The sequence below is a fragment of the Colius striatus genome, chromosome 1 (assembly GCF_028858725.1).
Source record: "Colius striatus isolate bColStr4 chromosome 1, bColStr4.1.hap1, whole genome shotgun sequence".
Taxonomy (NCBI): domain Eukaryota; kingdom Metazoa; phylum Chordata; class Aves; order Coliiformes; family Coliidae; genus Colius; species Colius striatus.
Window position 1 is genome coordinate 197909049 of NC_084759.1, and position 16112 is coordinate 197925160.

The window sequence follows — 16112 nt, forward strand, 5'->3', positions numbered from 1 at the left end:
ATGTGTGGCATGCAGGCCAAGCATGGGAGGTGTTAGCAGCTCTCACAGGGTAAGAAGCCCTATGGTCAATCATTGACGTTTTAACAGAAATTCTCATAAGAAAGAGTTTTACTTAGGATATTTATCGAGTGGTTTGTCTTTGATTCAAGCCAGACCCATGCTGAGGAACAATGATCTTAAAATAGTGCATTAGTTATGATAGTTTCTATATCTTAGAAATCTCATCCCTTTCTTCCTTTAAATTTTTCAAAGACTAGAAAAAGTAACTTCTGTGACATGTTCAGATTATAATATGGGCCAATAAGTTAAATTTTAGATGAGGCTTCTTGTAATTTCAATTGCACACATATTCTTCATTTATTTTCTGATTCAAAACGCTGCAAAAGAAGAAAAAAAAACCCCCTCTGCAGAATCTGACTGTTCTGTATCTGATTTTTCAAGTATCAATGGTATTATAAATAATATTAACATGTCACTGTTTCATCATTTCAACACATGGATGCAACAGCAGTATAACAAGGAAAAAAAATACACATAAAAAAAGATGCACAAAACTTTTACACAAGTAAATTCCTCCACGTCTCAGTGCTACTCATATAATGTAACGATAATCTACCTACTCATTGTGGCTGTTCAGTGCTTTGTCCTTCAGTGTCACCAAAGGTTCATTCTCAGCATGAAAGGCATTAAACTTGAATTAAGTACAGTATTTTTAAGAAATTACTGATTTATAGTTGAGGCAAAAACAAAGATGGATAAGTGTAGTTTGTAGCATTAAAAGTATGCTAAGAGCATATAAATTCCACATTGCCTGGTTAGCTACAAGAAGTGAAGGACTTTAGAAGGTCAGTCAGGGCCTTGGGCTATCAGGTGCATCTCCAGGGGAGATGAGAGGTGGGGAGGAGGGTACTGGAAGCTTTCCCGTGGTACTTAACACCTCTACAGTGGTGAAAAATGAGATTCTGAGCACTAGCCAAGGCTTAAATTTTCAGGCAGTGCCACTACCCTGAGATACATGTCCTCTTCTGCCTTAGAGGCACAATTCGACAAGATTGTATTTTGAGTTACACTTTAGCCCACACAGGAAAGAAGATAATTTTGATCTCTGATGCAATTATCGGTTTCTGAAGCCTTTGTTCTAAAGAGACCACAATAGTTTTGATTTCCTGTAATGACTAATTATATAGTGAAGAAAAGTGAATGCAAAAGTTCAGTAAAATTACAGCTTAATTCTCATAGTAAATTAGATTTCTCACAAAACAATGCTTATGATCTAACCACACTATTTAATTTAAAAGAGGTGATTATTATCTCTTTACAGAACAACAACCAAAATTAACACCTCTTTTCCACTGCTGACTATGTTTTAAGGTGTTGTATATCTATCAACACTATTTATTTTAAATGGATTTACTTATCTCTCAGAGAGAATAATTGAGTTACTGAGAAAACCAGTGTCCTTCACAGAACAGAAAGAAAGGCTTGCAGCATATTGTTTCCAGTTAGGAATATTTTAATCTTGATTTTCTGTATTTCTTAATCTCTCTGCAGAAAAAGCTTAATGAAAGTTCCAGCTAAGACCCTGTTTCTTCCTCTCTTGGTCATTTATCTGAAGTTTTTGACATTGATGTTTGGAAATAAAAACATTGGCAAGCCTGTGACTTAACTGTGTAACCTACATCTTTAGAGCTCTGGATGAGTGACAAAAACTAAATATCACAGTCTTGATGTTTAAAAAGTGATGTATTACAAGAGGAAGTGGAATATGAAGGCATTGAAGACAAAAGACATTTTGTATTTGGGGTGTTACACACTTTTGGCAAACAAAAGTATGGGCCTGCCTTTTGTAAGCTCTGAAGATTCAGAGGTGGAGCACAAGTTCCTGGAGATGCTCAAGTGGTTTATAGTAGATGACCTAAAACTCAGAGACTAAATATGTTCCTCTCCACTAATGTGATTTTCTCATGCCTTCCAGAATACTGAGAGATGTGTGATTACATCTGGATGGAATATTCTTCTTTGCAACTTGGAAATTAGAGGTACAAGAAAGTGTCCTGAAGGCAGAGAGAGCATGCTGTAGCAGTACCATAACCAGAATCCTGACATGTTGCAGGAGACAAGTCCTAGCTCAGCATGAGGAATAGCTGGGGATTAACAAGACAAATACAGTTTCACTGAAGGGAAAGTGGGACAGCCTTCAGCAGTACGATTGGCAAAAGCATGAAACCCCAAACTGAGCAGCAGTGGCTTAACTAGCATGCCTTTAGTCTCCATATATCTTCTGAGACCTAAATTGTTAATATTTCTCTGTCTGAAAGCTATACACAACCCTGTCTCCAACAAGACATTTTGTCCACAGATATATTACTTTTTTTTTTTTTCTGCCTACACTGTGAACAAACAAGGCCTTTGTGTCAGAAATCATGTATTTTCAAAATAGGAAGAAAACTTCCAAATTTTGTACTGCCACATTCAATTTGAAGTGTGTAGAGGTAATTTGCAGCTGTAAGAGCTACAATTTCCTCCTTGACATCACATAAAAAAAAAAAAAAATGGATAGGACTCTTCCATCAACTGAGTTCTTGGTGAGATATATTCATTCATCAGAAAACGATCATCAGCCTAAGCCAGTTCCCAAGGAGTGATCCAGCAGACAGCACTCCTGTAGCAATTTCCTAACCTATCCAATCTCCTAGAACTTAATTTCTTTGTTAAATCCTGTAGGTTTGGTCACAAAACTGAGGTTGTTTTGTCAAACTATGAAAAAGGTTTTGTTGTTCTAATTAACTTTTACAGCTAGTGTAAAGCAACTTGACACAAAATCCATCAAAGTAAGATTAATGAGAGATGGCAGCAAAGGCTGAAAAAAGACTGGGTGAATGACTGGTTTTAACTAATCTGTCAAGTGTAGCCTAGCAATATAAAATGCAGCTAGGCATCTGAAAGTGGAAGCAAAACCCCTCAGCACAATCTGAAGTATTCAGTATGATAACATCAGTTATGACAACCTCTTTCAGCAGTCATGTGAGCATAATATATGATTCCAACTTAACTCACCTTCAGTCAACATAAAATATTAACAGCATTCACACCCAACCAAAATAATGAAGTAGTTTACTGATGATGTGAAATTTAGTATTGCTCATTAAAAGAGGAAAAAATAAAAGTATTTGATAGCACAAGTGTGACAAAAAACATGGGAGTTGCTTCAGACAGGAAAGTGTTGCAACGTTACCTTTTGCACTGCTCTACCAGAAAGTTGTTCTCTTCAAACTCTGTTTAATTGGTATGTATGACAGTATTTCAGAAATATTTGATGTCATTACTGTGACTTTTAAGGATGAAAATCTTCTTGGATTAACATTATATTAGACTCATTTTATCTTTTTTAAAAGCAGTGAGGAAGAAATTTGCAGCACATTTGCTTGCGATACGTTAACAGCAGGAATAAACAGAAAGTTTAGCAAAGGTATTTAAAAAGTAATAAAATAACTACATGTGGTAAATAATATAAGTCCTGTCATAAATGAGAAACTAGAACATTTTCTAAAAGAATGTTTTCTACCAAAATATCTGCCAAAAAAAAAGAAAAAGAAGCTGAAAGTATGTCAAATGTGGAGCAGAGCAGAACTGACTATTAATAATGACAACCCATTTATACAATTTTGTGCAGAAAGCTGATGACTCACTAGTCCATGTAAAATATCTCACAGGAAGATTTTGTACCTTTCATTCTTGTAGAGCTTTTTTCTGCCTTTAGTGGAAGTTCCTTTGGAGAAACAGGAGAACAGGAAGCAGAGACTGAAGGAGTAGGTAAGTGACACGAACGGTACTTTGTGACTCAGATTTTACAGTGTGTCGCATGTTATCATAGAGCTCAGCAAATATGATTAATCTCACCATCATCAGTAGAACACTTGTTGCTATTTATAGGGCTATTGAATTTTGCTCAAAATCAGTAAAAGAATCAATCAACACAATCCTCAGATATATGGCCATATTCACAGATTATGTATTATCACTGAATGTTTTCATTTAAAATATTTAATGTGAGCTGCAAAGATGAAAAAATAGGTAATTCAGACTTTAAAATAACTTTTCTTCTGTTTTCTAAACAATTATCTGTAAAAAAAGCTCAGTCCCTGAAAAGTTACTGCTTTCTTCTTATACCAACTCATCTAATAAAATATCGCTACAAAACTTGCTGCACTTACCTGAACAGAAAACTTTACAAACCTACCAACGGAAAATACAATTTATACATATAAACATATGTCAAAAAATCCCTTTTCTGTAGTCCAGGAATCTAATAAAAACACAGGCCAGTCTATCACTTTGAAAGGTAAATCACAATGGGAAGTATTTTGTGATCATTTACTTAGTATGATTGTGGCGTCTCTAAGTGTTCAGGAACACTGGATTCTTCTGGATGTTGCACTAGAGATGCCGGCTTTAAAGATTTACAGTTTAACCCTTGCCTTTGAAAGAGGTAATTTTCCCTGATAACACAACCAGACACTCAGCCTCCTAACATGTGAAACATTCAGCAGATAGCCACCAGTGATACGGATCTGAGAACAGAGGAAAAAGAGCTAAAAAAGGCCTATCATCTGACAGTTTTGTTTTGGTGGGTTACTCTCAACAGTTTCTTGGATACAGTAACTTTCAGACAACTCTGCTGCTTTTGAGACTGTAATTGAGATGCTTCTATCAACTATTACCTGGTGAACATTCACATACTTTGACATATCTTAAATGTCACCATAAACTTTACTATATCTTTTTTACTGTATGGTAACATATGGCACATATCTACTTCTTTGGAAAATAAAAACCAACAGTCAAGTATTCAGCAAGGACTTGATTGATTTAAGTTAATGGAATTCAACGGAATAGTTTGGGATAGGATACTTTAGACACCACTCTGAAACCTAAAAGCTAGGCTAGGCTTTGAAGCCTGAGATAAGTAATATAGAGTGCTCTAAAGATCAAGGGGAAAATCAGTATCTATTGCACTGTCAAAACTTAAAGGCATCAAATGAGGAACCATCTGTCAAGTTTTGTGTGTGTGTGTGTGTATGATCTGTCCAGCATATTTGTTAACTGTAACTCTATGAATAAGGTATTTGGGGCTTCTTTGTTTATTTGCTCAGTTATTTAGTCAAACATGCTATCTTTACAAGTGGAAAATAAGTATCCATTTGTCTCTCCCATTTGTCTTTTTCTCTTTCTATTCCCTCTTCCTTACACCACGAACTGAAAAAGGCTCTACAGGATAAAAGATGCTGGTGGTGACATCTGTTTCAACCTTTTGTTTTGCCGGTGTTGCCTAGTGGAACCTGGGGAGAAACCCAGGGAAGTGGCTCAAGTGGGACTAGAACAGTATCCTGGAAACATGGGTTTTCAGAATCAAGTGAAGTTTTTCTATCAATTAAAACCCCGCAAAGCATGAAACTGATCTGCCAGGAATTCACATGCCATATTAAATAAACAGCTTTGTAACTAGGTGTTTTCTTTCCTCCTCTGTTGAATGCCTAAAGAAATATTAAGATACCGATAGTTGTGCACAAGAGGATCTTCAATATATGATAGTATTTCAGAAATAATGAAACTGTAAAATCTGCAAGGAAATAACAAGTCTGAATTTAACTGCAAGAGATGCTCCATCCTCATTTCTTGATCTTACATGATCTTTGTATTTATCTAATTGCAAAGTATTGCACAACTCAGTCCTGTTCTAGTAAAGTTAACAGACAAAACTCTGCTAAATACAGAAGTCCCAATATATCCTTGAGAATGGATGTTAGTATTAGTTTTTCAATCCTTTGTTAGTGTGACTTTTGAATTGTGCTCCTGAACTACCTGAATGTTATCAATGTTTTAAATACATTGATGTTTCTACTTTGTTATAAGAACAGGCTTTTAATACAAGACAGTATTTCGCAATCTAGTACTAGCCATCAGTTTGATATCAGCAGTGACATTATTTAATTTTCAGAATCACAGAGGTTAAAGCTCACTGAACTATAAACAGTTGGAAACATGGAGTGTAATCCCAAGGCACAGCTCTGCACAAGCTGTAATTTAAATCATATTGCATGCTAAGCTGAAAAGGCAGTGTAGGTCCCAGAGGGCATGAATAAATCTGCAGTCACTGATTTGCCACACACATTTGTGTTGGGATTCTGTAACTGTGCAAATGTGATGTCTTCCTTTAGTGCAGAAGACCTGTCATCTACTGAGATTTGTAATTAAATAACCCAAAGAACAAAAGCAATTACTTAGCCTTACAAGCATTCAGACTGGAATTTACATGATTTCATGAACAAAGAGAAGGGGAAGTTACAGAGACACAGAAAGGGAGGCCTCGAGTCTGCAGATTAATTCAGCTGTGTCTAGTGCTAGCTGAGATTTTAATGTATAGACCAGGTATTCACATACCTGGCTTACTTTGAACTAATAATTCCATCATCACAAACTCCACTCTGAAATGGATGTTTCTTCATCTAAGGAGCCAATTATGGTTCCAGTTGGCTCGGTGCCACATCAGGTGCCGCTTTGAGCAATCAGTAGTGTTAATTGCAAGCAACACTGAATGCCTTTTGGGACAAGCAATTCAAGGTTCAGGAATGTTAGTGTAAAGGAGGTTAGGTTCAGCCCCATTACCAGGAACAAATCACAAAGTTTGCACAAGTTGCAGATTAACATTTGTTATTTTACGAAGTGGGTGAAAGGCAGGAACAGACCAAGGAGTTATATCCTCGAATCGTTAACTCTGCTGGGTGTGCTGGGCATCTCAGTTATTTGATAAGGTGGTAGCTATGTGGTGGTGGATCATATATTCAGCTCAGAAGCTCTGTCTTCCTATTCCCCTGGTATTCCATTAGGTATTCTGATCCAGGCCAACAGGGCCAAGACATCAGTTCCAGAGAAGACTACATCAACTGCCCATGAACACAGTCTCTTCCACATTTCTTGGCATTTTCCTTCTTTCTGTTTGTCATTTTGGGAAAAAACAATGTAAATAAAAAAATCCATTGGAGTTGCTTCATGTAAAAGGACTATTATAAGGGCACAAATAACTGTGAATGTCATAAGTGGATGTTGAAAGGCAGATTTATATAAAAAACAGGCACTGAAGAAATAAAGCATGTTAATGAAATGAGCTAAGCACTGCAGTAAGTCGAAAAGAGTAGATCTTTCCTGGCTGCACTGGGGATATTGTCATGTATTATCAGGCCTGTGGAAATTTTTTGTATCTAACCTTTGTCACACTACCCGAATAACAAGTTTTAGCTACTCTATTTGCAAAGGTTGATTTCTAATATGTTTGCCCATGAGTTATGACACCAGCACTATACAAAACAAGAAACCTGACCAAATGTTGGAGGTGATGAATGGGATGCTTGGATTGAATCATTAGAGATAAAGAGAGTTAGTGTGTGGCAGGGAGGGGGAGGAACTGGTACCAACCTCAAAGTCTGCAGGTGCTTAGAAACAGAGTGGAGGCTCAGGAAGTGCCTCTAATACCCTTTAGAGACTCAATGTCTTGTGTCCCACATGGCTATACAAAGAAAATTTCTTAAAACAAAGCCATCTTTCTCCCTTGAACACAGACTAAAACATTGCCAAACACTTTTACATCCGAAGCTGTGAATTTCATTAAATTCAATGCAACTCGCTCAGCACTCTATTTTTGCATGGCTGAAACCTCTGATTCTCCCCCTTGTCGCCTCATGGCCAGCGTGCTCTAGTCACATCACACTTAACCTTTGCCTTGGCTTCTCAAAAAAGAATTTGTTTCACTCTATTCACAGCTTCAACAGTTTGGCAAACTGCACTTGAGTGCCGCGCTGGGCCTTTATATTGAACACACTAATCTGATTGTTTTTCCACTCTACAAACTTTGGGTCAACAATCAAGCTGCTGCCAGAAACTAATTAATTTGCAAACAGGCCCCATTTTCACAGGGGGAGAGCTTTTGAAACCTATGTCAGCAGAGCTGGTCACACCATGGTGACATGCATTGTCATGGCATCCACTTTTCTGGGTAATTCTCCTCACTAATTTTTCACCACACACATGAACTCAAATTACCCAGTCAACAGTAAATCTCTATTGAATGCCCACCAAACTCTGAACATGGTGGCCTGAGAAGAGGAAATTGGTATTGACAGGGTCAACACTCATTAAATTGATGGCTAGAGCAGGAGAAAAAAAAAGCTCAACGCGAGAACATAAAAAAAAGGTTCAGAAGTATGTCATATCCCAATGAAGGGGGCTGTAATAGACCCATTTCTGCTTTGTTTAAAGCAATTAGCATTCTGCTGTGTGATTCCTTACAAGCAGATTTCTACTTAACTTCTCTTGAAAAACTGGTTAGTTACTTTCATGAACAGAGGAAGAGGCATAATTTGGTAGCGAAAAGTCACTGTTTTCCAAGCATCAGACCTGCGATGAGCCCTCACAGACATCTCAGAGATCATGGGAAACCTACTTGAATTTGCAAGGCCTATAATGCCTAGATTTTGTCTTTGGCATCCTGCCATCTAATCTGAACTTTCTTCTTCCTTAAGGTGATTTGGATCTTTGTAAAAATAATTACAAAGAAACTCATGTTGTGTAATTTAAAGTGGGGTAGACAGTAAAAGCAAAGCAAAGTGCAGTCTTAGAACCTGAATGTTACACCTGTTTTGGACAAATAACTCTTTTTTTTTTTTTTCTTCCCTCTATTGAAATTCATCTCCAGGGCAAGAGGAGAGGCTTCCTATGAACTGATGCACGTAGTTAATATAGTTATAGAGAGATATATGTTAGGTAAATACACTCTTTTTTAATAATATATTTACTAAAATTAGTACACAAAGCTTTGAGTAGAGATTACTGCCACAGGTACTACTACTTGAATTATATATTGTGTTTATCACCTTCTTTATGTGAACAGACCACTGCTTTACAAAAGTGACCATTGCCAACTCTACAAGTTATCCATTGAAATAAGCATACAAATAAACAATTTTTCTCAGTTAAAAAAAAAATAGTTTTCTAGGGAACATGGAATATCTCTAGGACTACTGGTAATCAGACAATTGCTGGTATTTATTATTCACTGTGAGAAGGATACAGAGTTAGATATATCCAGGATCAAGAGTGTGACTCCTAGAGCATACTTATGTAGATGAGTTTTTACGCAGCTCCTACTGCTGAAGTTGTCAGGTGAGATTCAGATCTGGCTATCTAAAACTATATCTATATAAAGCAACTGATCTGGGTCATCAAATTTGACTCTGAACACCCCAGTGAGACAACTCTATTTGCACTGTACAGACAGGTGTATAGATTTATTCATGTCTAGTATCCAGCCAGAGCTTGTTCTGGCTCTTTCATCCAATTTTGTCCCCAGAGAAGTCAAGAGCACCGATGAAGGGAAGGGTTACACTTTCATATCTCACCGTGATGTGAGGCTCACCAGGATTTACTGAGTTGTAGTCCTGGTATCATGTTCACCACTGAAATAAACCCCCTAAAATTTAGCAATTCTAAGGCACATTTCCAATGAATCTGTACATGAGTGAGTGTAGATCCCTAAGCTGTCAGGAGTCTACACTGGCAGTTTAGACAAAAGACTAAGCCCTCATCTGTTTGGGACTGGGGTCATATCCCAAAGTGCTTGCTTTGAGAGCTATGAACTACTTTCCTAAAAACATAATATGTGCAGCAGAAAAACTTCTCAGGTCTCCAGTGGAAATGGAAGACAAAGCACTCTGAGCTCCTCCATTATTTTTTATCATATATGTTTTACAAAGAAACTCACACTATGAATTGCAGCAAAGCATGGCTTCTAGTCTACCCTCCCAGCTATTATTTTTTGGTGTGGACAACAGGCTGACCAAACTAAAACCAATAAATGAGTTCACAGTTACCCATTAAATATACATATACCCTATGTCAAATGTTCCTGGACTAACTTGTATCCTGACTTCCCCAAGCATATTGTGGCTATAGCTCAGACCAATATGTTTACTGATGCAAGACTTTTTGCACCACATCATATTCTCCAGAGTGCTAGGAAGTCTTCAAAATGTGCTCTCCTCTTCTGCTTCATCTTTCCTACCTTCTTTTTCCACTCCAGCCTCAAAACTTACCCTTTCACTACTTTTACCAATTTTTCATACCTAAACATGACAAAATCTCATTCATGGCACTGAAAATTAATAAAGAAAATTACTTAATCCTAGACTGGGAGTGAAGGATGAGGTGGAGAGAGACTAAGAGAGAGAGAAAAAATTCTATTTCCTAGAAAGATTGAAAATAATTCAATTTAGACCACTTGTCGGGAGATTATAATTTTTCTGATTGTCTTTACCCACCATTTTCATGATCTTCCTCACAATCAGAGAAATTGTAAAGCACATTCTCTGTCTCCTACTTGGTCTTTGATTTCTGAATCAAATACTTCTCTTTGTGTAAAGATACAGGGAGCAGTTATCAGACAGGATGAGTCAACTGATTCAAATACATGAGTATCTTCTGATGGAGTATTCAGTTGGACCTATGGCTTCCTGAGTGTCGTTGGTGACAACATAAACATCAAGTAGTAACAATAACAAAGAAGTGATTAAACGTCAAGCAGTAACATTAACATTAACCAAGAACTGATTCTTTTGCAATTTCAGAAATTCTGTATTTCTTCCAAGAGAAAAAGAATGGGTTGTAATAAAAATGTATGGAGAAAACACTTGTTAGAGTGCAATGAGAAAAACAATTTAAAATTCATATTAAATCTCTCAAACTTGGATCTACAGATTTAAGGGAGGAAAAAAAACCTGTAATTTGAGTTTGTATGCCATTCTGTTCGCATTATTATGCCACCGTCACCATAGTTTCTGAGTACTTCCTAGCACTGTGTTAGGTGACATTAGCATGTCACACATGGAATTTATCACTGTGAAATTATTTATTACTATTCTTAGCAATGAAGATAATGGGAATGGGGGTGGGAGAGTGTACTGAGAGAGAAATGAGACTTGCATATATGGACATGTTTTGTTCCTGCAAGGGTTGGAGTTGTTCGTGCCTGTATAAGCAGTGGTGGAAAAGTACGGAACTAGGTCCACACTATAGCCTGCATGACAGGAGCTGCAGTGGTGGAAAAGTACGGAACTAGGTCCACACTATAGCCTGCATGACAGGAGCTATCAGCTGACTGATTTGGTTGAAATAAAGAAATGCATATTTTAAATCCAAGAGCTCTTAGTAGGGAAAAAAGAACACCACTGACAACAAAACCACACATAAATAAATCCCTCCACTGCTTTCACTGGTAAGGTTGTTTAAATACTCTTTTGTAGACTTATGGGAATGTAGACCTGGAAAAAGACTTCTTAGTATTCTCACTGCAGTCCCTTTTGCTGTATGACAGCACACAAAATGTTATCTAATTTCCTCTTAAAACCAAATAGGTGCCTCACTGACTACTTCTATGGGGCAACTTCTAATTGCATCCTCTATATAGTTTAAGACTTCTAATTTGAAGACTAAATATATTTATATGCAGTGCATAACCTGTTGTTTTGAATATCCTTGATGGAGAATTATTGTATTTGTAGCACTGATCATCTCTTTTCTGCAAGAATATCTCAGATGTATTTGTATGAGATAAGCCTTAGGTACCAGGGTGGTTGGTTCCTGTCTATGCTGGAAGGTCAGTCATTTTTCAATTCTGCTTACCTTTGGTGGCATATAGTTTAGAGCCTTCTGCATATATGGATTAGCAACGTGTAGGAGGTGATCTGGAAAGTGGGAAACTAAGAAGGCATTCAGGGACAAGGGAGTGGTACGGGAAAGGGGGAATCAGTGGGTATGTATAGGTGGGAAAAGGGTTTGGTGTGGGTGACCAAAGACAAATTATAGATTCAAGGATGCGGCAGAACACGTCTGTGTCTCAGCAAGAGTAGTCGCAAGAGAACAAATATTCATTTCTAAACAACTTGACACCTTTAACACATTTTATTAGAGAAGTAAATATCCTATAAACTAGCTGCAGTCTTGCCTCTCTGTTGACATATATTTGTCTATTGTGCCATGTATATTTGTTCAAAATCATGCATGCATGTTGCCTGTGCTGGGACACCCAACAAACTGCCATAAGCAGAAACAACATAAAGAGATGGCTGCAGTTCTATATGAAAGCCAGGAGAGTCAAGTCCATGTTTCCTGCCTTGGAGTCTGTGAAATTTAAGAGGGCATTTTCTTTTTTATTGAACAGTCGCTCAGCTTCTATAATTCTTAGCTGTTTATGTAACCGTAAAGATTACCGTGGACAATAACCCCAGGGGACTAAGCACAGCTACTACTCCACTTTAAAAATTAAGCCATGGAAAGTATGCTAAAATAATATCATAGGGCTGGTTTAAACCCATAAAAAAGCAGGGAAATTCCAAGCCAAGACTGGAAATCCAGACTGTCAAGTCTCTCTTAACCCCAGGTCTAGCAAACAGGGTGAGCAAGGCCAGTATTCCCTCACTTTTCTGGGGTGCAAACCAGATTCATCATACTATCTTAATGCAACTATTGTGTTCATTTCCTTTCAAATTGTCTACAGTCCAACTCTGTTTTACTTTTAAAATAAATGTTTATGGTTATTGATTTTATGAAATGTTAACAATTTCAGGCCAGATCCCCCGTGCTCAAGTCAGGGAAGATGAGAGCAGCACCAAGCTTTCCTTCCACTCTCCTAATCTTCAGCTTGAAAACTGCCTTCAGTACATTGCTTTTGCATTGCTTAGCAATTGCTTTGGTACACTGCACTGCCATTTCTGCCTTCTTGCCTCCAGCCATGCCCTCAGCCTTGCTGCCAACGGTGGTGTAACAGTAAACACTGTGTGTAGCTCACCAGGGAACATCCTGGTACCTGAGTAAGTGCTCCTACCTGCTCAGGTCTCCTATTTGGTTTTGTTTTGTTTGTTTGGTTTTTTTTTTCTGAAGCAATTCATAGAAATAGGACCTGATCTACACTTTCTTGAAATAACACTAGCTTCTGATGTCTCTGAACTATAAGAGGCAATGACACATAGTTTTTGCCTATACGTAAGACTCTGTAAGGTACATTTGTAAGATAAAAGCCATTGCTCCTTATAGTAAAACTGGACAGAAGATGTTTTTTCAATTTCAGGATTTTTTTTTTTTTTTCTGAGAGTTGGAAACTATTCTTGACCCACACTGGGACCAACTAAGACTGCCAAAGCTTTTTGTGCAGAGAAATTCCATGCACTTACCAGAGGAGCCATAACGTCCAGAGTGAGCATGTATATGGCTTGTAACAAACTGCATGATTCAGTCTGGAACACTGAACTGTGGCTTTTCATATCCAAGATGACTTCCTTGAACATCAACTTATTTTACTGTGTTTTTGCAAATGCCTCCATGTCACATCTAGCCAACTCTGTATCAATAATTAAATATACACTGCTACAGTGATTAATGTATTGTTCCCTACCTTCTAGATGAATGATCTGACTACATGGCTACAGAATCAGTCTCCCTTGCTTTATTTGGCTTGCCTGGTGACTGTTTAATTATTTATACTAAATGAAATGTCTTTAGAAGTCTGTGAGTGTTTAATATGCTTAAAAGAATGTAAAAGTCTTTAAGAGCTGCTGGTCAACCTTCCCTTGGGCTGGGCACAGTTCAAAGCCCTCTTTCCAGCAACATTTAACTTCCTACAGGTGGTGGAACATCTCCAAAATGTGACTGTGTGAATTTCTACAGAGTTCTGTAGAAACTCTGTATTCATACTTAAATCCACAAAACTTAACAATTCTGTGCAATGTTATCCTATTTTTACGGCAGTTCAGGATGATATTTAATTTCTGAAAAAAATTTGCAAGTTCTTCACATGCAACTGTCCTCTCCTCTCCATTTTTGGTACCAAGCAGCTGTGTTTGTTGCACCCTGTCAGCTCTGACCTTAACCTTAGCATGGGAAAAGCAGTTTCAAGTTCCTGCTCTGAATGAAGTAAACATTAGCAAGGACTCACAACTGGATGTCTCAGTGCCTAGCTATTAAAACTCCATGGGAGTGAGGACTTCTCTTTGTAAGTTGGATCAGAACTGCTGCTCTTATTCAGTTTTAAGTATATGTCCATTAAAATAGTGGTTTTTAACCTGAGACTGAGCACACTGTAGACAGTAACTAGAAAAACAAACCCATTACTAAATAGTCATCCATGTCTACTGCAAAACTTATAAAAGTCTGCAAACTGCAAAACTAGTTTATACAGAATTTTAAGAACACAGTATACACCTCATCCTTCAATGAGAGCTGGTTTAATTAAAAGCATAGCCACCTTTAATTGGTGTAAAAATAAAGCTTCTTTATAATTACATTTATAAAAGAGAAAAATGAAACAAAATTAAATCAAAAGACTGACAAGCCTGCAAAGTTTCAAACCCAAAGAGTTATCATTTTTATACTTCCCTGTTAGATGTTGAAATTAGGAGTGCTGTGTGGAAAGGCTGCCAGGATCTTATCACTGGAAAATTTACAGTAAAGTCTTAGAGTCTTTAACAGGAACATTTGTAGTGCAGATTTTAAGCTAACCTTTCCATATTAGGAAAGCAATCTTATTAAGTTGCAATATAGAGATAGATTTCAAAAATGTATTTAAGAATCATTCTCTATTAAATTACAGACAGTTATGAGAATCATTTCTAAAAGCCTCCATTTGATTCTTACCTTTACAAAAAATATTATCTTGAAATTTCCCATACAGGAGTATACTGTGCTGTGATAAATACTTATCTTTCTATTTTTTGGACAATACTTAAATTCCAGAGAGCTTGAGCTTCACCAGTGCTTTATGTGCAACTGTCTTCTCCTCCCTATCCCAAGCACAAAGCAGTTGTGGTCTCTGCACCCTGTCAGATGTAACCTTAGCGCTAATTTGGGAAAAGCAGTTCTCACATTTACTGCTGAAAGACTGATAACTGAACCCACAAAGGAATGACACATTTTCAGCGATGAAGTACAAGGGCTGTGGACAATGGTTGTGCTTTCCCACTGCATAAATCCTCCTGACTTAGCTGTCATTGTGCAAATTTACTGTACAAAAGCTGATTTTACTTGCATGATTGGACTTTACATCATCATGACTATCATAACAATTGTGAGGGCAGTGTTGTCTTTAACATATTATTACTCTACCAAGTAACAAGATTGATGGATATGACTAAAACTCTGGTATAGCAGGACATGTCTTTACTGTCTCCTAAAGTCCAGAAATCTTGTCTATTATTATAATCATTCAATGAACAATACTTTGGGGTTACTAGGCAAGCATGGACTATGGAACTGAAATGTGATAGACCTGAATCTGTTCTCATTGAAGGCCACATGAATTATGATAAAAATAAACTTAAAATTACAAAAATCAGATTCAAACAACTTGTCATATAAAAATACAGATTCATACAACTTGGCATATACACATTTATCTGACACATATATACAATGCATATGTCATATATAGAGTTGTTTATCCAACCTGCAATAGCACTTTGTGGTTTTAATTATGTCAGGAACTGGTTTTGTTATGGATTGTATATACAGATAATAGGATAACCAGTATGATACTAGAAGTTCCTGACTGTAACTTATAAGAAAGCATGTTCTTAAAACACAGTTTGCTCCAACACATTAAAAATTTGTATGAACAGTTTTTACAAAATTGAAAAACCACATAAGAAAACTTGGACCTTGGCATAGACATAAATAATATGGCTAGGAGTGAAAAATACTTAAGAATAAAATACATTGTGAATTCAAAAACAGGTGTGCAGATGCAAGCAGTGTGTACAGCAAAAGTGGCTAGTTAACTCTTCAAAAATTAAAATATAAGTTTACTCAAGAGTAACGACCTTACTGGCTCACTTAAATCAAATGTCAGCTTTTTCAGATGATAAACTCTCATTTCCAAAACGGTAGTATCCTTGTATAGCCAAAGCTAAGTGTAATTCTATTTAAACTATTGGAATTTTGACCTCAGTAGAACTTGGACAGAGTACTCAGATCCATTTTAAAGTATTTTGGTACATGAAGCCAAAACCAGATTT

General features: G+C 37.0%; 1 protein-coding gene across 2 annotated transcripts in view; it reads right to left on the bottom strand.

Annotated features, from left to right (window-relative positions):
* SEMA3A (semaphorin 3A) overlaps positions 1 to 16112 on the bottom strand; it is a 173231-nt gene that overhangs the window by 45232 nt on the left and 111887 nt on the right. The gene's annotated exons all lie outside the window — the stretch shown is intronic.